The 24,556-nt window shown below is 41.6% G+C and overlaps 1 protein-coding gene across 1 annotated transcript in view; it reads right to left on the bottom strand.

Moving 5' to 3' along the window:
- The window catches only part of SHISAL1 (shisa like 1), a 207,352-nt gene extending 186,393 nt beyond the window's left edge, over positions 1 to 20,959 (bottom strand). The window contains exon 1 of the mRNA XM_088525618.1: positions 20,943 to 20,959. The gene's annotated coding sequence lies outside the window, so the exon portion shown is untranslated. The remainder of the gene's footprint in view (positions 1 to 20,942) is intronic.
- Positions 20,960 to 24,556: the final 3,597 nt, after the last annotated feature.

Raw genomic sequence — 24,556 nt, 5'->3', positions numbered from 1 at the left:
TCCAACAGCTGGAGGAGGGATGCTAGAGAAGATACCCAATTAGTAGCAGGGTCTAACATCCCCCAAGTCTCCTCACTGTATGGGCCAGCTTCTTATTGCCCCAAGCCAGACCTGAACTGTCAGTCCTGCTGAGGAGCTTGCCTACAGCGGGGCCAAGAGAATGTGACTGAACCAAAAGTCTCTCATAGAGTCATGGAATGCTTAAGGTTGGAAGGGACCTCTAGAGATCATCTAGTCCAACCCCCCTGCACACGCAGGGTCACCTAGAGCACGTGGCACAGGACTGCATCCAGGTGGGTTTTGAAGATCTCCAGAGAAGGAGATTCCAGAACCTCTCTGGGCCACCTGTTCCAGTGCTCTGTCACCCTCACTGTTAAAAAATTTTCCTTAAGTTCCTGTGGAACTTTTGGTGCTTCAGTTTGTGGCCGTTTCCTTTAGTCCTATCTGTGCCCGCCAGTGAAAAGAGGCTGGCCGCATCCTCCTCACTCCTCCCTTGAAGTACTTATAGACATTGATTAGATCCCCTCTCAGCCTTCTCTTCAGGCTGAACAGGCCCAGCTCTCTCAGCCTCAGCCTTTCTTTGCAGAAAACACAGGAATCAAGGACTTGGCCGTTCCAGTGTTCCTAACACACAAGTGTTTAGCACACCTGCAGCACTTGTTCCCACACTACTTCCACTGGTTGCTCAGCTCAGTTAACACCCTCGTGAAAATGTATGCCCAAAATAAAGGCCATTGCCCTGTATCTCTTATCTTCTGTGTTACAACATCCAAGCTTGTTTCATGTTCCTGCATTATAGCAGGAATAATTTCCCATACCAGCAGCTTGTTCTGGAAAATTAGGGACCAGAAGTTTACATGCTCCCTCAAGACTGGGGAAACCCTGCTTCAGGTTTGGCATCAATTTGGAGTACATTTCACCCATTTTCCAGGGCATTTTCCAACCCTCTCCACTCCCCGAGACACCCAGAGGCTCTACCTGTTGTTCTGAAGTGGGGGGCTCTCTCATCCCATCCTGGTGGAGCTGCTGCATGTCATGTAAAACTCCTTGAGGCTGCTGTAAGAGCAGGATGGACGAGTTGAGTGTATGCTTACACTGTCCAAGGGCTGGGAAGTTATCTAACCACCAAGTGTGTTGTTCCTCTCCATTTCAATCAACATTCAGAGAGTACTTACAAATAAAGGCAACTCCCCCAGTAGAGACCAAGGGAAGATCTCCCACAGTCTGCAAAACGGCCCAGCAGATGCCATTGCTCCAAACCCTTGCCCTAATGCTACCCATTGGGAATATGAGGGAATTGAACTTAACATCCCTTAGGGCACCATCTCAGCTCCCAGAGGTGATAGGTTTCAACTCCTGCTGTGAAAGACACTCAGAAGTGAAATACTCTTCCCTTGCACCCAGACATCAAAGGAAATATCAAGTTCAACCCAAAAGAAACATCATAAAAATCTACATGGCCCGAGGTTTATTTCCAGAACCCTCACCCATCAAATATCCTGACTGATATGTCAAATTGAGATGTGAGGTCAAGACACGGCCCTCAGAAGCAGAAGAAAAGTTAAACTGTCGAACTGATTTCCTCCAAGTGTTTCACATTTATCTCTTCAACTAGTATTTGCACATATTTTAGGCATAAACATGCAGGCAGAATCATAAGCAACATAACTATGAAAAACAGACCTAAAATTGTTTAACTGTGATAACTGAAGAGTTCAGAGGAACTGAATTTCCCCTTTCTGACATTTTAAAATACTAAAGAGAAAACACTGATAACACTGCCTTGAAAAATCTAGGACATAATGCATACTAACCTTCAAATAAATTTCCAGAAGAGCTGAGTTACTGAAGGTCTTATGAAACATTTCTTCCCCCTCAGAGAATAGATTATCGCTATCCAGATGTAGTGCAAAAATAAAAATTGACAAAAGCAACAACAAATGTGACTGAGCTAGTCCTGCGCTACAATCAGGTCTACTTGGCTGAATCCCAAACAGGGCTATGTCTACTCCAGAGCTCGAGAAGCAGCACAGATGCAGGCATCTCACTATCTATCTGCCTTGCCTCTGCAAAGTTTTCCATTTTTTTGGCATACAGCTAATCTTGGCATAAACATATCTACCAAGTGTATATTTTTCCCCATCTTCTCTCCCTTCTAGCTGTCCTTTCCAGAGAAAATTCATCTTGCTGCAGTAGTTTGAACAAGGACCTGTCAGCCCTTCTCTTCATAATAGATAGACACTTGCCATTATTTTCAGTTTTGCCTTTTAACTATTCTAGGGCTGTGCATCACAGCCTTCCCTTCCCCCGATCTGAAAAAAAAAAAAAAGCTTAATTCTTTTCTCAAGAACCATCTTCGAAAACAAATCAGTGGAGCCATCTCTTCTGCTTCTACAAAGACACCTTTCTTTCATATATCCGGGCAGTAACTGAGAGCTGCTAATTCCAAGGTGATGAAAACAGCTGATGCATAAGAGCTGCCTGGATGTGGATCAGACTCTTCCCTGAAGAATTATACCTGTTTTGGAGGTTGTTTTTAATACTCTTACAGTTCACACTTGTACTGTCAACCCCCACCTTCCTGTACCACCTGCACACCTGCAGGAATGTCCCTTTTGGTGACACTCGGGATTGTCAAGGGCTCACCCAATATCAGAACTGGAATCCACTAATTTTCAGGGCACAATAATTTTGCTTTCAGTGGCAGATCATTTTCGTAAAACTATTTTTCGACTGCACAAGAATGGGACTAACACCCTCTTCGCTGTTTGATTTTCAAAATGACAACAATTTCTACCTATATTCTTTGGTATTTTCCTGAGTCTTTTATAAGTCACCAGAACACCTACATCACAGGATGCATTACTTCTGATTTAAACGGAGCCAAGGTCCTGTCATGTCTGCCAGCTCTCCTGGTCTAAAAAGCCATGAAACATTTGAGATAAATGAAGCCCTATGTCCTCCTTCCTAATTGAAAGCCTCATCAGGCTTACTGTGTGCTTTCCTGGGCTTCATTTGCTGTATAGGAGATGGCACATGCATTGCAGAACCTCATTATTTTATCATCATAAAGATAACTTCTCACAAGATTTAGACGTTAAGTGATATCTCTATCCAGATTAAAACACGTTCTAAATTAAAATGCCCATTAGGCATTCAGAATAGAGAAGCAGAGCTACAGCTAGATGGCTAATCATCATGACACAAGTATCACTTATTTCGGTCACATATGATCCATTGGAAAATAGCACAGTTTCTTCTTCTCTGGAAATAAGTGCTTTCCTGTCCTTCAGTTAGAGGCTTCCAACTTGTCCTTCTCTTTTTTTTCAGAAGGGCAGCAGTTTGGCCTGAGGACCTTGCTCTCCTTGCAGGTTTCAAGGAGGCTATGAAGAAGTTTCTAATGCCAAGATGGACACAAGATATTCTTCCCTAGAGCTCAAGTGAAGCCGATCCTGACGCATCAACAGGATCTGAAAATCCTCTGAACCACCACTTCGTAGCAGCATGCGTTAGTAGTTTAGCCCAGCCTTCCTTCTCCTATACACAAAGTCAACATGAAATGTCCCACTGATTTTCAGCAGTGCAATCCCCGAAGTTTAACTTTCTGCTTAATCTGCACTTCTGTGGCTGCTAGGTTTCTGCCCAAGGACACCTTGATAGGGGAAGACATTGATTACAAAGCTAAGGACTTGGGCTCAGACAATAAATCAAAGACCGAAGTTCGAGGCAGAGTTGTTCTTCACAACTGATTGGTAAAATTAAGAGCTCCAAATAGGAACAACCTCTTGTGCCATCTCACCAGCTCCCCTACCTTCCCACATCAGAGTGAGCTTTAATGGTCTGGCTGCACATACCTCATTCAGCCAACAACTCCTCTATTGGCTCCTATGGCAATATATTCTTTTGCATTTATTATTTAAGCAAGTATAAAATATTAATATCTTAAAGTTTTAGTTCTCAGACATGTTTTATGCTTCACCACCAATCCTTATGATGGAATGAAGGGTGTTCACCTCCGTCCTCCCCCCTGTATCAATACCCACAGGATATAAAGCAGCACAAATAACCTCTCTTTTTCCATTGCTGGCAGTAATTATACTTAGTCAATCTTATATTCACTTAAGAGTTCAGAGACTGAGTAATTTTCTAGAAGTGGCTTTAAACGGTAAAGACTCGAGGAATTCTTCTCCCCCAGCATGACAGTGAAGTAGCTGGCTCTTCCCAGCTTCCAAATGTCTCTGCTAGTTTGGGGAATTAATTGTTAAAAATAATCATGAGTGCAAGACAGACCTCTGACTGGACCTTTCCATGTAGATATTCTTCTCCGAGGATTTCTTGTGGTGAGAAAGGTGGCAATCAGGAGGTAATTGCAGTATGATAGCATATTATTCATACATAGCAGGGATCCTTTGGACTATAGCTGCCAAAAATGGAAAGGCATGAAGCTTCCAGCTCTCCCTCCCCTGAAAGAGCCTTAGCTATTTGTACCATTCATACATTTTTTTTTCCTTGGAGCGTGGTGAGGGTAGGGGAGCATACAAATACGACACAAGCCAAAGGAGGCCATTCCTCTTCCTTCCTCTAGGATTGCTGAGCCTTGAAGCTTTTAATCACTGCACTCAGAGACAGACTCATCCACCTTGTGTTTTTGCTTCTATTTTTGCACTATTAAATAAGCTTAAGAAAAATTTTGTTTTTCAGATTTCTTTGGTCTGAGGGGAGAGGAGGATTTATCCCTCCAGGATAATTCAGAGCCTGAAATTCCAAAGAAAACAGCTCCTCAGTAAGGGCAGAGGTAAAACAAGTGGCAGGTGAGGAACACATACGAGTAAACCATGGTTACCAGAAGGGTTAAATCACAAGATTTGTTTCTATAAACCCTTATTGCAAGATGTCTATAAATCTTCCTTTTGAAACCATACAGGGTGAAAAGGAAATGCTGCCCTCAAGCACAAGTGTAATAGGAAGTAAAATTCAAATGCCTACAGTTATTTCAAGAAATGAAACCTAGTTAAGAGCACAAGAGGCTTCAATTCTGTTTATTTTTAGTAAAAAAGGCTCTGCATGCAAAGTAGTTGCTTACAGCCAATTCATCTGGGTCAAAGTGAGCTGCTACATACAGTTAGTTTTTCCTATAGAAGGGGAAAGGGTAACTGTTTGACATTAAGGGTTTAAGGTTTTGGTTTTTTGGTTTATATTTCTGACCCAAAGGCCAGTCACTTCACATAATAAGCCTCTAGCATGGCATAATAAGAGAGCGTTGAGATGGCACATAACTTGTGAAGGAATAAGATGCACATGTGAGAGCAGAGAGCGTGCAGGGCAGAGCTTCATGAGGAAAAGGCAGATAGGAGCACAAGTAACATGCACAAGTGATGGCCATCCTTGGTGATCTTCTCAGAGCATGCGCAATCTCAGCTGAAGGAGAACTTTTCATCTCTGATTCTTCAGGCCTGTGTTAGTCAGAAAGAGCAGACAAACCTTTTATGCATGGAAATAAACAAGACATCAGGAAGCAACTCTTGCATATAGCTTCGGCCCTCAAATAAGTAATCTTCATTTTAAGGGTGCTTCTGATGGTAGGACAGCAACATGCCCAAATGTGTTTGGAGCAAATGTGCAAGTGTAGTCTGTATTTCTGTATATCTTTATCAGAACCAAAATAGTTTCTCCTCAGTGGGAGTTTTCCATTTTTGCTATAGAGGAATCCCAGGAAATACAGATTGAACATAATATTTAAGCATCATAGCAGACATATGGAGAGAGGGAGTGTTACTTTAGATGCTGCTTTTTTAAAAAGACAAATACAGCAGCTGTTTGAAAATAGTTCATTGGTTCTAAATACTGAAAATAGTTTTTCCTGAACCTTGAGCACTCAGAGGGCATTCTCTACTTCTCCCTTCAGCATGCATCACCCACTTATTTCTATGGATGGGACTAATAAAACATGTAATATTAAAAATTAGCAATAAAACTGTTCCTGTGCTTCTAAAGTCAAAGTAAATTCACCAGGGCAGTTTTGAATTAGTCAAGAAACAAGAAAATTTAGCCATCTGAGACTGTATGCTGGACATGTAGACTTTTATTTAGAAACAAGACAGCACAGAAATGTCTGTATGACAGATGGTAGTCATTACCACCTCACATGCTTCTGGAAGGCACTTTGCACATGATACATGAATATAAATGGAATGGGCTAAATGCAGGAAAGAGAACAACTACTAGTACAGGCAAATTAAGGCTGTGGACACAGCTTTTGGCCCCCAAAAGCTAGTAGATAAATGTACTCCCTACTTATACAGGAGGGTGGGAAGGAGAGTCCACACTCCTTGCAACAAGCAGAGCCACACTTGTCTACTGCTGTAAAACTCCAAGTGCCAGTAGCAGCAGGAAAGTGAAGAGAAGCAGCAAGCCTGAGACATGCCAGATGAAAAAACTGGATTAGTCCAGTGAGAAGAGCCAAAAAAAGTGATCAACAGCACGATGCTATACTGAAGAAGTTTGAATAGAGTATTATCCATGCCTGTGCAGCCAAAAGATACAAAGATAAGAACTCAAAGAAGCTTGAAATAAAGAACTCATTACTATTCACCAAACTGGGCAGAAGAGATTCGCTATTCCTGCTAGCTTGGTAAGTATAGACAAAAAAAAATCCAATGAGAATTAAAGGTCAAAGTGGAGATGAGCACATTATCTTACCAGGGTGCATGGCTGCTTTAATAAATACCACAAAATATATATTAAAAAGTCTGTAGTAAAGCCGCTGGGGCTGCTGTGGCACAAAGGGGCTGTCAGAGCGCGCCTGGCAGGCGGCTATAGCTGCTTACCATGGACTGCCCAAGCAGAGACCAAAAGAACAGGGACGCGCCTGGGCCCCAGTCTGGCCTGCGCACAGCAGCAGCGTGGTTTGGCCCGAGAGATGCTCCGCACTGGATGGATGAAGCACAGCAGCACATCCTGGCACGCCTGCTGCAGGGCAGCAGCCTTAGGGGAAAATGCATCTGCTGGAGGCAAGAGCTGGAGTCAGAGCTGCTAAGCCTGCCTGTCATGGCCTCGGCATCAGCAGCGTCGCTGAGCCAGGTACAGACATCCCTCCTCATCAAGAGCCTCCCGACTCCCTTTGGAGCACACCAGCCTGCCTGCTGGACTGGCACTGCACACAAATTCAGACATCTCATTATGATCCATCAGTGAGCACAGTAAGCCTGACAGCCTACATCTTCCAAGAGGACAGTTTTGTTTCAAAAAGTGATGTAGCCATCAGCTCTGCCACCAAGGGCTGGCTTGGGCTCACATGGGGACTGCTTGCCACTGTCCCCTGCTCCGCAGCTCACAAGTCCCTTCCCCTGCTTCAGGGCCACCTCACCTTCTCATGAAGCAGCTGCTGAACTGTCAGAAAGCACCATGCAGAGGGAAAACAAAATCACTTCCAATTTGCTCGAGTGCAGGCTGTAAATTAAGGCAAAGGCACGCAGAATTTTATTTGAAAGAATGAGAGAGCTGCTGAGGACAGGAGATGCTAGAGCCAACTCAAAGAAAGCCATCCCAGCAGTTACCTGCAGCCTTGAAAGAATAAGCTTGCTGTTCTTAATAGGCCAAAATTCAGAAGAAATATAATTAAGCAGAAACTCCCTTTTGTCCCCTTAAAGTAAAGGCCACAAACATAATGCGACTATGAAGCATTATTATTATTCAAACACATGACTTTTGTAATAAATTGGATACTGTAGACATCCTAGCAGTTACATAAGAATTAAAGGCTATAAGCCACTCCAAATTGTTTTATGCCCCACATCTTCTAAAGTTAACAAAATAGAGGTAAAAACCTACTGTTGGTGAGAGCTGGTGTTCTACATAATCCAGATCCCAGATGGCTCTTCGCACTCATGTGAAGGCCAAGGCTTCTCCCTCCACTCTTCAAGGTGGCTTTCGGTAGCAAAGTTTCCCTGAGTTATTCCCACTCGGCATCTCAGTTGTCCCCCTCACCACAATACAGCACCTGCCTCACTGTGAGCAGCCACACTATGATCAAGGTCGACAGAGTGTTTATGAAAAAGTTGCCATATTGATCTTGCCCAGTATACTCATCGAGTGCTCTCTGATTTTAGGAAAATGGGATAGTCAAGCCAAGCAGCATGATCAGGCAACTTAATTCCAGTGCTTTATATGTAGTGAATAGTCCTCAAGTAGATACAATATGCCACATGAAATCAATCTTGAAGTGAAATCCTAGCCCAGTTCAAACCAGTGGCAAACTGCCTTTGACTTCAGGACCAAGAGTTCACCCTTACTTTACAAACATTTTTTGATACCTTAAAAGTTGGCCTTCAGTTAAGGGAAAAACAAGACTGTTCTGATCTCAGGCATGGAATAAAAAGGGGTATACTTAAAATTTTGATTTCAACACTAAGAAAATGCAGCAATAAAGAATAGAAAATTCCCTTTCTTATGTGCATTGGTGTAATATTGTTTGAGGTTCTCTCTTTCCTAAGTAGATATTTGGAAAAAAAAGTCATGTTCGCATCAGAAGTTTTGATTTAGACAAAATAGCCTGTCCAAAATATCTAATGTAATCTCTACAGAAATCAGCACCTTCAGAAAAAATACCTGGATCACCACAGGAGATAACTTGCAAATTCATCCTCATAAAGTCATTGAAGACCACATAAAGTCATCCATTATAAGGCTTCTTTGTACCTTTTTAGGGTCCAAACCTTTTAAGCAAACTTCATTTAGACAGGTCCTCTTTTATGTCCTTATTAGGGGCTGTGTTTATTCAGCTATCACTTAAAGTGCCTCTCTCCCACCCCTCCTCTCCACTTCAGAAGCAACTTGTCACCTGCTCAGCATCTGTAAGGTCTGAAAGAATGATTACCAACCATAGCATGGTACCTCCATTCCCTAACATGACCAAGTGTTCATTCTCAGGAGATAACACAACTTGAGTATCAATTTTTTTCTAAGGTAGTAAAAAACAAATCTTGCAAGACACTTATTACAACCCTTAACTTTTGAGGATTTGGGGTCTTTCTATTCACTGTTAGAACAACATCCATTTCAAGAAGTCCAAAGCCCTGTAGGAGGTGCAGCTGAGAAGATACTGCACAGGCAGTAAGCAGCTCATTGCTTCGTAAAAATGTTTTGGAATACAACATAAGCAAAATGTTTGGTAAAACTGAAGATAAATTGCGTATCAAAACATAACGGCAAATTACTATATGTGGAAGGAAAGAGAACTGAAATCCAAAGGCAACAGATCCAAATGATCCTCTGCCAAACATTTTCACTATGTTTGCTTTTAAGGAAGCTGAAGTGCGTGCAGTTGAAAATAACTTTAGGATGCTTGATCGACCATTCACATGGACACAGCTGCTGCAGATAAAGGGCACTGAACATAATGAGGAGGGAGGAGAGAAATGAGTAGGAGCCAAGAGAAAAGCCAGCATTGTGCTTAGGATTTCCAGCTCCATGTTTATTTATGTTATGTTAGACAATGACCAGATGTCTGCAACCGACACTTTGTTGACTGTAAATGCTCTGCTTGTGCAAGAGTAGTATGTACTGTTTCGGCTGCACAGCCCACTTCAGCAACTGCAAGTACTTTTCTGGATGAAAACATCTCACTAGGCTACTTACAGCATTTAATAATATGCCCTGTAAAACTATCCCCTTAACTGAAGGTGGTAGTGATAAGCCACAGGTGCTCCTGGCTTGTTTGAAACTCACAAGAACCCATACTAGGTGTCCTCAATAATTCAAATAAACAGAAGGGGATGCCTTAATAGCCTTCCCCTCCAATTGCTATGATTCATAGAGAGACAGAAGCCCATTTCAATGGTGCGAGCAGCCTGAAAGGTGGCATGCCTGGAAACAGCCCCAGAAGTTCCCACCCTTTACTTGTTCCACCCCGTGAACCTCCTATACTTTTATTGAGCTGAAACATTAGCAACAGGTTGTTAACACACAGCCCATCTTCAGCTAAGAGATCAGTCCACAAAATGGGCTAAAAGACAACACTAAATTCTATTACACATCTGTGAGGCTCTAGTCATTCCCAAGCACTGACCTTGCACCAAGACCTCCCCTAGGAAGAGCATGGAAGAGCTAGGGCTGGAGTGCTGTAACACACAGGTAGTTTGAACAGCTGAATGTTCAAGCCTTCGCCTCCCACTAATCTGCAGAAAGATCAGGGAACTTTAAACTTATGCCAGGTATCTGGACATGGCTAAGATTAGGGAGCCACCAGAGTGTTTCAGCTTTAGATTTTTCAAGGAAGGGGGAAATAGGGCACAAGAGGCAGAAATATATATTGATGAAGAGGAATTGTAGTAGCACTCAATTGTAGTTTGGGTACATTCAGAACCTAGGAACTTTGTTCGGTCTCATATCCAATTCACATTGGATTTTAAAAAGTACTCAGGGTAAGGCTTTCTCCAGAACAGAGACTGCCTCTGTTAGTTTACTTTAATACTTTGTGCCCAATTATTTAGGACATTTAGCAGGTGCTATTTCTCCCACAAAGCCCCTAGAACTTTTCATGTAGTAGATGGATGGTGCTTAAGAGGTGAGCAGACATCCAGAATCTCATTTTTCTACATTTCATTAATGGGACAAGATTTGTTTATTGCATGCAGTTTGGAGGACGGAATGAATAATTTTCTGAGGAGCTCTTCCAAGTGCTCAGCAGACAAATTTCTCTTCACAAAACCCCCATAAAAGGGAGTACTATTGGCAGGCTTAAAATTGGGAGCTATCAGACAGATTAGAAAGTAATACTGAAGACCTATTCTGAGACCCACAGCACTCTTCTAATAATGGACATTTGAAAAAGTTTCTATAGACTCCTATAACAGGGTTTAATACTGGCCTATCCTCTTCCTCCTCACTTAATCTTCTGTTATCATCTCTTTCTCCTCTTAAGATCACTTTCCCTGTCCTAATTTTGCCCTTCCACACTTCCCGCAGCCACCACAGTCTTCCTCATTGTCCCTCTCAGACCAGTGAGGGCTTCCCTGCCCACATGCACCAGTTCTTCACAACAGCACCAAAGTCCAGCACATTCCAGTGTCCTATTGCCCAGCTTTGATTCAGCACCTGCTTCTTCATATAGGACCCTCAGTTCTCTGGTTTTCCAGTATGTTTATGAGTTGCTTTTTAGAAAAAGAAAGAAGAGAGTCTTCTGCCCCTGTGGCCAGCTGGGCTCCTCAGCACCCAGATCACAGTTTTCTTCCCTGCAATGACTACCAAGGATCAGGTGTGGGGAAGAAAAATCAATCAGGTGATTTAATAGGCCATGTACTAGTCAAAAAATTGATCTCATGCACATGACTTCCTTCTCCCCTCCCCCAAACAGTTATAGGAGGTTGTCCACAAATTTATTCCACAAGCCCTCCTTTCTACCTCACAGGAATCACAACTGTAACTGCAAGGAAAGAAACTAAGAATTTATAGCAAACTCAATGATGTATTTTTCCTTGCACCACCACAGGTTCCTCAACCTCACCAGTACTCACCAACCACTGCAAGCAATCAAGGGCCTATTGAAGCACCAAAAGCATAAAACATCTGTTGGACTGTGCACTATCAGAAAATGGTTCAATACAAGCAGTAATAAGCTCAGCCATCCCTTTCCAAGTGCCAAGAAGCACAAGTACCAGCCTTACCTAAGGAAGAGATTCAATACAGGGGCCAAGAGCAACTGGAGCACAGGGCAGGTCCTCACTGTCAGGGTGCACTGACTCTCACTGGGTCTGAGCGCTACAGGCAGAGCTGCATAACAGGAACAGGGCCCACCAGAAAAAAAAAAAAAAAAAAAAAAAACAGCAAACCAGATGCAGGGTCACAGAGTTCAAGTACAACCTACAGCTGCAGACTCTCTTCAAAAGATCACCTACCCACAGCACTAGCCCAAAGCCCACCAAGAAATGAAGTTGGGGACAGGCTGAGCATTGTAGGACCCCAGGACCCATGAGTAGAGTGTGTGCCTCTGCTCCAGGTGAGGCTGCTTAGGATTGTTAAGGCCTGTAAGTGCCCTGTAACAACAGTTTGCTATGAAAGCCACATACTCCAGGTCACTCAAATTTGAGAATAAGGGGCTAAAAATTCTACTTACAATCCTATTTGCCTCCTAAGGGATTTGTAATTTGAATTATATGTGTGACAGGAGCAGGAAGTTGTAGTTGTAATTCTGGTGTGGCTGGGCATAAGTGCCCTGAAGTTATTAGCTTGCTGGGTGGCCCAGGCTTTCCCCTGCGAGCCTCTCCCAAGATGAGGCAATGGACTGGCTTGAGGCAAGGCCATTGACGCTATTCCTGGTTGACCGCAGGGCTGAGCATATGACTAATTGCTGTTGGAGGTCTCTGAGTGGGAAGAAACTTGTGTGTAGTGAGCAGGAACTGTTCCTCCAGATGCAGAAATAGGCCGGTATTGGGGTATACCTAGACATTTAGCTCATATTCTGTAAATGGTTTAAGATAACTAACAGTATCTGTGCCCTGGAGACAGGACCATGGGAGAACTGGATACAAGATTTCAGCAGCAGAGACATTTGGGGAGTGTTGCTGAATTAAGCCAAAGACATCGTTGCGGGGACCCTGCTCCTGGGATCCCTACAGCCACTCGGCAGTGGCTCAAGAGATCCGATTCTCCATTTAAACACTACAGTGCACAAAAGATTACAATTTTTGAATATAAGTACTCAGATGAAGAGAAGTACAGGCAGAGGTTATCTGATACTTACAGATGATTAACAGTTGCCAAAGTGATATTGTAATGTCCCGTTTCAATGCAAACAACTGATGCCACCAATGCAGCTTGGCCTAACTTTAATACCAGAATTTTTGGATGCGCTGTGACCATACCTCAAGAACACCAAACAGATGTCAGGATTCATGTTCCTAGTGTCTGATTTCTGCTTGGTTTGGTGTTACCTTTGGGTAACATATATCTGGTTTGGTTCCTTTGCAATGAAAGATAGTACTAAGTTTGAGAAGACAGTGTGTACGGAGCAGATGTCATGACAGCCTCCATCAATTCATGGAAGCCCCAAAACTTCAGAGCTCTAGAAATGGAGCAGCCAAAGTGAGGAAGTCCCTTACTGAGCATGTGCAAAGTGCTTAGGCATGTTTTATTCAGCCAATTTGGATGGCGCTCACAGAGATAAAAATAAGTCACACCTGTATCGCTACTTGTAACCATCTGTTGCGACTGAAGTGCTCCATGCTCCTTTCTATTCCTCTCCTTCCTGAATAAACAAATCTAGTCCAGGCTGACATGTGGCATAGGCACTTTTGGTCCAAACAGTCCCAAATTTCATTTTTCTTAAAGCAAATGTAAGCAATAAGTTAATGGAAAAAATACCTTAATATTAGACTATTTTGTTAGCGGTACATATATCAAAACTTTTAACATGTTTTTTTTTTTTTTTTTGCTATGACATAAATGAGCTCTCGTATACTCTGATTTCTTTTGTTTGGTTTCCTTTCACATATAATACATACCTTTGTTTTTTTCTTTAGGCACTCCATAGATACACAATCTCAGAATTTAAAGAGGGTGAAAGAAACTGAGCTACCACAGTATTTTCTCTTGACTTCTCATTTTGTACCCTTCTGGTAACTTGGACAGCTTTATTCTATCCGAAATTAGACTGGGTTAATGAAAAGAGCACTCACTGGTTTCTGCTGCAACTAATTTAATTCCCACACTCTTACGTAAAAGAATGAAATATGTGCGAGGCTTTATCTTTTTTTATGCTAATAATCAACAGAGATACAATCCTTCTTTTCCCTAGATTCCCATGGTTTTGTATATATAACCTGCTAACAGCTATTCATAACCATGTAATTATCTATCTTGGTAGTAACAGTACACTAAGGACCACAACATCTGAAAACCTTAGGCATTTTAAATGGTTATTGTCTTTAATCTTTATCTTATGTTGGCATATAAAGTCTGAAGTAACTACTCTTTTCCTGGCATTTAATTTCCTGCTGCAGAAATAGCTAGATTTCTTGTGACTTTTCTGGTATAATTCTTAGTTTGTGTTCAGTTATGAGGCTATTCTTCAATGAGGCTTAGGGTCCCTCAAATTAATAGTCTTGTCTGAGACAAATGCTGGCATATATTTCTGCCCTTTAATTTCAAAAGGCTCAGTCAAGACACTCAATTAAGAGCTGAAAAAATTGTTTTGTTCCCCAAAGGAGCAAACAGTAGTAATGCAAGAGAAGTCTATAAAAGACGGTGTTTCTATGTGCCATAAAAACCTAGATCCATTTTTTCTAAAGGTGTGAGCAGCAGAATTTTGAGGAGTCTTGGTTCTTTGCCATTGCACAGATTCTGGCAAATCAACTCCAACAGGAGACAGCATGTCTACCATACATTATTAATTGCCTCCTAATGAAGTATATATCATTATTTATGGCACCACATCACTAAAGACATAACTGTGAACAAAGCTTCTGCTTTAGATCACTTCTGCTATGACTTTAGTAATTTGCAAAGCAATTGAACCAAAATTAATTTTTCAGCTGACCCAAATAATTTTTCAAGGACGTGTGAGTGCCCTTACAAATCACATTAACGTCAATAAAATAAATTAATCCAGAAAGACAACATGATTCAAGCACAGATCTACCTGGCTGGTAGACCGTAAGTCATTAGAACAAACAGCACAGCATTAGCGTTCCAGATTACATATAGATTGACTTGGCTTGTGCTTTTAAGTGTAATTAAAAAACATTAGGAAATTGCTACTTCGCGTCTATCATCATACACCTATTATCTCTTCATTCCCTCAGTGCACAGTGCAGAGTCACCTGTTTTCTGTTCTACACATCTAAGGAGGCGCAGAAAGACAGGATAAAGAGAAAACGAGTCAGCACCTAATTTCCCCAGCCTCCTCAGCAGGAGGACATCTGTTCCCCCAGCTCTTAGGAGGAAAAGCAAAGCTCTGACAAATGCGTAAAGTGCTGCTAAAGGGCTGATCTCGTGGCCCGGCAGCCTTTTGGATCCACATCCCAGTCAAAGAGCATCCGTTTGCTGCCTGCAGACTATCTTCTGAAGCCTGGAATGACACATCAGGCACCAAACTAACCTGTCAACATATTAGCAGTATTAGCTGTGTGCTTTGAGGCTCACTGTCTGTATGGACACTAGGATAACATTAAAAGATGTTGACAGCTTTCTTCTCCTGGGAAGGGACATGATATTTTCGGCATGTGGTACCGCTTTATTATGCCCATCTCCTAAACAATCTTGAAATACTTTTGTCATTTCTGTAAGCGATTCATGCCTTGGGAGCACAATCCTGCTAAAAACAGAAGGGTGGCTCTGGCACATGGGCTGCAGACAAGAGAGCTGAAGAACGGAGATAGCTCGAGAAATAAAAGTGATACAGAACTTTCTTCACTTCAAATGTCTCCTATTTTCTACTGTTACACACACATACAAAAATCATAATGACAGAAGAGACTAAAAGATACCTGCCAATTTTTTTTTGGAGTCTTATGGAAGGCAACCCACAGAGCTGCAAAAAAGTCAAATGAGAAAAAACAGAAAGGGTTTCTTCCCCAGTAGGGTTAGGGTTATAAGACAAATCCCAAACATGCAATTAGATACCGGGTCCTAAATCAGGCTCCTAAGGTTTACTACAAAACAAAAAATAAATAATTACTTAATATTTACCTACTGTTTCTGAGCTCTATTGCCAATTTCCTCAGATAAATTAATGAGCAAGGAAAGGCCAAATCTCCATGATTTAATTTCCATGTTTTCTATCTTCTCTATGAGTATTATCATTAAAAAGAGACCAAGTGCCCTCCCTCTGCCAACTTACAGAACAAAATAGAGCAGCTCTTGTTTACAAGAAAACAGTTTTGATTTTATTCAGGAGAATCAGCAAATAGCCTACAAGGCCTAAATTACAGTTAATGATCCATATGCTTTTCTAGCATTAGGCTAAAATCCAATATTTACGTTTTTATGAGCTTACAGAATTGATCTGGACGGAATCAGAGTAGCTGGAAATGAACTGGAATATAAATAGGTGATGTTCATGGGAAATTGCGTCAACATTTGCAGACATTTTTGAAGAAATACTGATTAAAGCTGCCATCCTCCTGGCTGGGGAGGGGGAGATTATTTTCCTGATTTTCTCCTAATATACTTTTAAAGTTCATACTGTCCTTTTTTCCTCCTGTGTTAAGGAATGTGCCATCCCTCAGTAAACAACTGTAAATTGCTGGCTTGGTCATATCCAAAAGTGCATTCTAGACTTGTAACTGAGCTCTATATTTGCCAATACAGAGGAATTTTGATCAGTTATCAGAGGGACAAACCAATTGAATTTATTTCTAACTTTCCTTTTACTGATAGTTGTACTTGATCTCATGAAGTAGATCTAACTAATAACAGTAATACCTAGGTTTTCTATAGTATTTTTGTCCCTTAAAGTCAAAGTATTAAAAAGTAAACATATAGTGTACATATATATATAGTAAGATGAAACTACTTAACCAACATCAGGCCAGGAAAAGGAAGATAACTTTGCGATGTGTAGGCTCAAAGACAGCAGTGACAGTGGTGGGAGGGACGTGTGCAGGAAGCGCAACAAGGGCCACCAAACTCTTCAAAGAGTTTCTAGGCAGAAGCTTGGTGTTGAGATAGTATTTTGCAAACAAAACAAGGAAAGGAAGAATACTTCTAAACTGTACTTTCAGTTGTTAACTGGATTAACACTTGACCTCTCTCCTGCCCCCTCAGGAAATTTTTCTCACTTATTTTAGATGTAATTGAAAGCTTTCATCTGAAACGACTTGAGAGGATAACCAAGGTGAATGAGAGTCTTGACTCCACCAAAAGTCTAATCCAGTTTAGGAGCAATTACAAATAATATCATAGAAGACATCTTTTCAATAGCTGGCAAGCATCTGAAAATTAAACCTGAAATTATGCTTTGGCTCTGTCACTGCCCCCACTGTAGGGCTCTTGATGAATCACTTGATCTCACTTCTTTCTCTCTGGCACCTGGGCTGTCTTCTTTTTCTAGCTTGTCTCTTTTGAACACTATTTAGGGCAGAGAAACCCTTTAGAGAGCCTAGCTCAACAGGACTTGGGCTACATTTGGGAGACCAAGGTTCACAAAACAAAATGAGGAGCTTGGTCACACGCTTTTTATCATCACATCTGTAGTCTCTCACAGAAGAGCTCCCCCTTAATCCAGCTTTAAAAATATTTTACAAAAAATGACCAGGCTAATGTTTGCTCTGCCTGTTCACTCAAGTGTCTGGAGTTCAGCCAAGAGCTTTTAGACCCTGCACTAGCCAAAAATACAGGGCAGCAGCTGACGAGTGGTGTCTAATCATGGAAATTGGAACGGGTGTTAATTCCCAGTAGAAAGACTTTCATGTTTCGTTTTCTTTTTACCCATCAAAGTTGAATGATTTATTGTGTCAGAGTCCTGCAATGCTATTCACAACATAAATCCCACCGCAAATTCTTCTTACAAAGGGCTGCTTTTTCTCCATTTTGCTTATTCTGGCAAAATGGTGTTGGTGCCAATAGATGACAGGTTGCTCTAAGTAGATACAACTGCTCTTGTGGGGCCTTCTGCAAGTGAACCGATGAATATTGAATTTCACACCTCTGACATGCCCAGTCCTTGGGAGTGCTTTACTATGCCTGACACATATTTACAGAAGAGGCACTCGTAGGCAATTAACTTAAGCTGTGCGGTGTTTCCAGTTAACATGACTACTTTAAGAGGTCCCAGATTAAGGCTGAGTATCTAAAGTAGGGACAGGCAGTGCCTCATCCTCATGTTAGAAACTGTGTTCTCTATTAGATTTCTATCTCAGTCTTGGGATTCAAGGACAAACAAATAGATCAAACTAATACACTTAAAGATAAAATGACACTTCTGTATGTGTGTATACTTCATAGATACATACATTTGTAAAGTTGGATTTTTCTCAGGTGCCTTCTTGGCAGGAAGTCTAAATACATGGTTTAGTAGATATGCTTAGCTTTTATTTTAGTGTTATGCTTCATATGAGATTCAGCCAAAATTTTAGCAAAATGAATGAGCATAATAGGAGTCTCTAGCATGAATAACGTATACCACCAAACTAGTATTCATGTCAGAGGAATTAATCCTTGTGTGCACCTGTGCCTATGGAGGAAAAATCAAGTTCCTGGTGTAGAAGTAGGAAGCTACAATCCTAGTTCTGTGGGAGGCAGTTTAGGCAGAATGTGATTTTTTTATAGTGTGGAGCTCCCAGGCTGCCCGAACAGACTCCGTAGACTAAGCCTCTGGGTCTGAGCTGCCCTCAGGTAATTCTAATTTTATTAAAAACTGAGACCATCAAGGGAAAAACAAAAAGTGTTTTAAAATCAACTTTTTGATCCCTCTATATTTCCAGTCCTACACTGAAAATCTTCAACCACTTCTTATAAAAATGGTGATGAGGGAAGGAGCAAAAAATGAGATGCACACAATGAACAAAAATGAAATAAAGCAATAAATGCATAAAAATAACAAGGTAGAAGTATATGCTGAGAAGCCAGCTGCATGGCATCAGTCTGAAGAACTCTCAAGGACAGTAGAAATAAGAGATTCTCGGTAGCTGAGAGTGCAGACACCGAGGAATAACAAAATACTTATTTTTAGTGCTGTCTGCTAGTTGCTTATGTAAGTGATCTTGTAACAAACAAGAAAGAGGCTTTGAAGTAGAATGTCACATAAAAGAGAGTGTAAAGATTGGCAGAATAATGGCACATCTAGTTGTTGCTCCCCTTTTTGTCTTTGCTAATTGGTGTACCATACTGCGCTGAGGCTAATTTGGGTTTCGGTAGTACTCGCATTGATTTAATAGCATTGATTTTCTTTTTTTAATCAGAACACTCAGAGACTTGTTGTCTTGTTTTCTGTAATTTTGGAAAACACTACCAAAGCAATATTCAAACTAGGGGCACCTGGGACACAGCTGAAGATTGAAGAAATTTAGGTTAATACAGCATCCTGGGAACAGGGGATAATAGGGAGTCCCAAAAGTAGATGATAGTGGGGAGCCAGACTTTTGAGATTAATTTATTCCTAATTTGTGCCAATATATTCAGGGTTTTTGTCCACTGCAGGTCTAAAGGCCTGCAGTTAAAGCGTGAATGTCATTAAAATGAGGCGTTTTCATCCTCTGATGATAACCTGTCTGTGCTCAGGTGAAGTAGTCTCAGCGTTGGAGGTTAATACTTAATCATCCATTGATTTTGAGAGGTAACTAGAGATCTAAATGGGTCCCAAGTGCCTGGGCTTCACTTGGGCTTTGCCACTGGGAAATGTGTTGTATGTTTTGCAGTCCAGACACAACGGTGAGAGACACTCTCATAAACACAGGTGCTGCACTCTGAAAATCATCATCAGCTGACACCATTGGAAATCAAAAAAGCAAGGGAAGAAAATGTACTGTAGAAAATGATCTTTAGTGTTTTGTATAAGCATATCTTTGCAGTGTGCTCTTTTAAAATAGCCATGCACATGTGTGCAAATATGCTTCCTACCCATGTAATGCTCCACAGAAGCCTTTTCTATGCAGTTATGCCTGAACATGTTTTCCTTAGCATATAATCAGTGATGTTTAATTCCTTATATAATATAGAAGTCTACAGACTCAGGTAGGTCCAGGAGCACCTATGAAACACAGCGGTTCAGTTCGGGACATTGAACTCTTCCTTAACTGGAAGCATTGGGAGCATATACTGTAGGAAGGATCATTTGTACATTTATCCCTTTTTTCCCCTCAAAATACCTCCGTTGCCCCTGTTGAACATGAGGTGCTAGGCAGGGGACCTCTTGTCAGACCTTCCTATGACCAGCCCTGGCTCATTCCTTTCCAGGTATTAATACCCACGTTAGCTCAGCGCAGGACCACGAGGAGCAGCATCGCATCGCGAGCGCGACGCACGGCTCTGTCTCCAGCTGGTTGCTCCAACTTTGAGGAAATTGCGTCTCTGGACCACAGGCCTCTTATTTCCGAACAGGAGCAAAAGCTGATCTGGGAGGGATGCTGCGAGGATTAGTTAAAGTCTGTGGAATACTTTAAAGACAAGCTTGCTTATGAAATACTAGTGATTATTCCCCACAGCCCGCAGGCTCACAATTAGTCATGTGGCACAGCTCATTTCACAACACGCAAAATGGGAGTGCAGCAATTGTTTTTAATATGTCCCTGCCTGGAGATAAGAGTGAGAGAAATTCCACAGAGTTTCTTTGACAGTGTTTGCTTTTGTAGCGCAAAGGCTGCCTAAGGAGCAAGGCAGTCTAACAGCGGAAAGCCCAGAATAAAATGGGGAGACAAAGTCAACCAGCCCCGGACAGAAACTGAGGGGAAGACGGGGAAGCTGCTAAATATATATAAATATATGTATATGGAGATCAAACAATAACAACTACTTTAAGATTTTTCTTGCCTTTTCTAGAATTCTCTGGGCTAAATTTGCATAGGAAGCAGCTTCATCTTTTTTTTTTCTTTTTTCAGATAAAAGATTTTCCTGAATATTAAACCTCTTGCCTTGCTCATATGGTTCTTCCTTCTCCTTCAAAGCAGAAGCATTATTATTGTTCTTTAAGTATGAACAATACACTTAGCATCAGATGAGACACACTGTCCTACGCAGCTAGGAATCTGAATAGGTAGACTATAAATCATGCACCTAGTGCAAATGAAACACCTGTCCAGAGGGGTGCCAGAATAAAGAGGTAAAGTGACCTTAGTGAGTGACCTGAGTTAGATTTAGAGCTGTGCAACCATAGTATGTCAAAAAGTATTTAAAAATACTACCTGGAGAAAAAAAAAAAAAAAAAAAAAAAAAAAAAAAGCAAGGCTATAACTGGAGCTGCACACATTTCTAAAAGCAGAAACATAGTACTTGATATCACCTAGACTTACCTTCTGCATAATTCATAATCTTTGATTTCCGCAGAATGACTCTTTTATCAGGCTTATAACTTCTGGATGAAGCTTTTGTCTGTCATTAAAATTTAGGAACACAGAAAGGAACAGAGACAAAAGAGACAAAAGAAGGAATCTGAGTCAAGGATGTGCCAGAGCACCCTGCCAGTGCGGCAGAGAAGTGCACAGGCAGGCTAAGAAACAGCCCCTGCTACCAAAACTACCAAATGCTTTTCTGCAAGCACCCTTTGCAGCACAATAAGGTTTCTTTCCTGCTCTTATTGCTCAAGAAATGGATTTTGGTTGCCTTTTTTCTTTTTCCAGTGCAGGAATTGTTGCCTACAAGATAAAGCAACATAAGCAAAAAGTGAAGGGTTGAGTTACCAACCAGCATTTATGGGATAGGGCAGAATAAACCTGCAAAACTCCTGACAAAGATTTCCCTTGAAGCCAGATCCACAGTGCAACTGAGAATAACCAATTTAATCCAGAAATAAAGACGTCAAACCTTGTTGGCCTAACAGAGGAATAAAGCAGACTTTTATCGGTAAGTGACCACATGCATTCACAGAGGCACCCGAGGTAAAGACTCCCTTCTACAACATTTTGCTGAGCTATGTGCAACATAGGGCTAGGGAGCGTTAACCAACTGAGTTTCCTTATAGGAAACAGCCCTGCCCAGGACTCTGGGAGTTTCCACCTCTGCACTCAACCTCTTCTTGCCTTTATCTTATGTAAACTTTTTCCCATAGTTTTCATTTCATCTTGAATGTTGCTCATAAATTTTGTGGAAGGTACAAAGTCTTATCACATGGCCTATCTTAAAGCAAGCACATTTGTTTTGAATTGCAGCTAATTTATATAAAACCCACCCCACCAGCTTTGGTCCAAAATAATCAGGAGAAGGAAAACCAGCTGACAAAATGGAAACCACAGTGTGCTGCTCCGTGAAATGAGGAGATGGAGAACAGATGTCAGTGCTGAAAGTGAGAGGTTAACCTCACATAAGTAACTAAAGGACAGCGGTGGGGAGTCCAATCAAGGCTGAATCAATGCTCCGATCTTGCACTGCCTGACAAATCTCTCACGCTATTTATGGCTTCATTCCTCCTCTGCTGTCTGGGGTTGCAGGTGGCAATTGCAGGAGAAATCATCAGGCGGTTTTTCCCCGCCACTTTTTTGTCACTGTCCAGCTTGTGAAACCTGAGATTGTCACTGAGGGAGGAAATGGAGGTTGTCAGGTGAGATTTGAGCATCGTATCAACAGCCACAGGACTCAGGTTTTGCACTGCCGTTTGATGTGTGTGTGCCTATTAGCTTCTATAAAAGAAGAAAAAAATATATATCCTTGTTAGAGAAAGAGAAATTTTATTTTTGCTACTCAGTAAATCACCTCTTTTTGCCATATGAGCAAAGGTGTGGTTTCATCACAGTGTGAAGATAAGAAAACTGAACACAGGCAAAGCTTTTATCTATCTGTAGAGAGCTTTTATCTATCTGTAGATAAATACTTCTGATGTAAAAGAGAAGTAAAATTCTAAATATTGTATTCACAACAGAAACAGAGAATAGAGATGGGCAAAAAAACTTACTAGATCATCCAGCTCTTCTCCCCGCTCATGGGAGATTGCATGAGACCTTGTTTAAGACTGTAAATCAGAAAAGCAGATTAAAGCACATCATTTCACTGTGGGTTGAGAAGGCTTTTGGCATAAATGGAAGTTTTCACAGTATCAGACCCAAGAACAACCTGTTTGCTAGACCCAGTAAAGAAGAAAGGCTTTTGCTGTGCATGTAGCACCTTGGCTTTTATGCTTACAGCTGCTCACAGCAAAAAAAAAATTCCCTAATTCCACAATGATTCGACATTACAAATGCTATGACAGCATCAGTGTGGACCTCGCATATTGATTACATTTCATTTATTGATGCTTTTTTCCCCTGTCATCTGGGCGATGGGCTTACAAGGCTGGCGCTCTCTGACGGGCCAGGCTTCGCCCACGGCTCCTCCGGCTCCGGACTGTGACCATGATTTCTGACCTGCACTCCCCTCCTTCCCTGCCATGTCATTATGTCCTGGGTTCCTTTCGGTTTACTCATGGCCCTGCTAGCTCATCCCAGGGCAACAAACATTCCCTGATATTTTAATTAGATATTTTGATATCTCTGCGTAGTCCAAACTACTGTCCCCTCCTCTTTCCCCCCAGGAACTGTAGAACAGCCATCATTTAGTGCTGCTCCCCACATGCTTATTTCAGGCATGAAATCCTTTTCCTGCAAGAATAAAATTTACAATATATGCCTCCTCAGGAGCATTGATCCCCATGACTTTTCTCTTTTGCTCGGGTTTCATTTGAAGTAACCTCCCATTAAATACCTTCGTTCCCCTGTTTTCAGGAATTCCCCATCCACTCGGTTTCTGACTCTTCTTGTTCTACGCTGCTTATGTAATACTCTTTCTTCTCGGGGAAAAAAAGAAGAAAAAAGCCCACTAAAACTCTCAGATGAAGTTTGCTTAATCCCCTTCTACAAATCCTTCTTTAAAAATAAGACTAAACTAAATTAGTCCTAGAAAAGAAATCAAAGGATCTTTAAAGTCCCCTGTTTTTAATGATCAAACTAACTGTTGGATGCTGGAGTGCCAAAAAAAAAAAAAATCTAATTGTGCTTTGAGGTGAGTAATGCAGACAGGTCAAACAGCAAATTAGGGAGAACTGAAGGAAGGAAACAACACCACTAAAGAAAATAAAAACGACTGGCTTGGGCTGAAAGGGGAGCAGGGATGGGTGGAAAGTTAAGAAGACTGGTTGGTATCAGAGTGAAACCCATAGGGTTCAGAGACGTGCTTTAACATTTAGGGACCAGCTGAAACCGAGCCTAACCTCCCAGCCCACGGACTTAAATCTTCGAACGGAAGACACATTCCCTGCATAATTACAAGTGGCAAGTGGAAAAAACGTGACTTTTAAAGCAATAGCACTTGTAAACCATTTAATCTTTGCTTTATTAAAGCAAAAGGACAGAAAAAGTAAAAGGGCTGTCAGAGCAGCAGTGCTGTTGTGGATGGCATTTAAACATCCTGAGCCTCCTGGATGAGTAACGCGCGTATTCAGGAAGGGCTGCTGAATACAGTACAAAGGCTATTTCACACTCGCGTGACCTTTCCGCCTAGGGAGCTGCTATTTCGCTTCTCAATAATGAGATTTCTTTAGTGCTTAGAAATTCAGATGGAATTGGGAAAGCCACAGGAGCGCTAATGCAGGGTGTTTTTACTGAAAGAATTATCCTTGCATTTGTAACTGAAAGATCAATATTAAATTAGCCTTTGCATTGAAGGCACGGCACTGTTTCCTTGCAGCCGCCTATTACTTTATGTCATGCAAATCAATACCTAACCATCAAGAAAGCCCCGATAGCTATAAAAGCAGTTTGAAAATAAAACCCAAGATGGTCTGTGGTGGTTTTATCTTTCCAGAAAATAAGTGGCAGAAAGGTACTTTATCCAATAGACATCTTGCAGCCAGATGGGAACAGTGACTTCATTCTTGTCTCTGCAATTTGAGTCCCAACGTGAACGAACACGACCGCCTGGGATTAGGAAATGATGTTGG

This window comes from Tinamus guttatus, unplaced genomic scaffold (assembly GCF_059628265.1).
Source record: "Tinamus guttatus ecotype Peru unplaced genomic scaffold, ASM5962826v1 Tinamus_guttatus_pri_ptg000229l, whole genome shotgun sequence".
NCBI classification, from domain to species: Eukaryota; Metazoa; Chordata; class Aves; order Tinamiformes; family Tinamidae; genus Tinamus; species Tinamus guttatus.
This window is presented reverse-complemented; position numbering and strand designations above follow the sequence as displayed.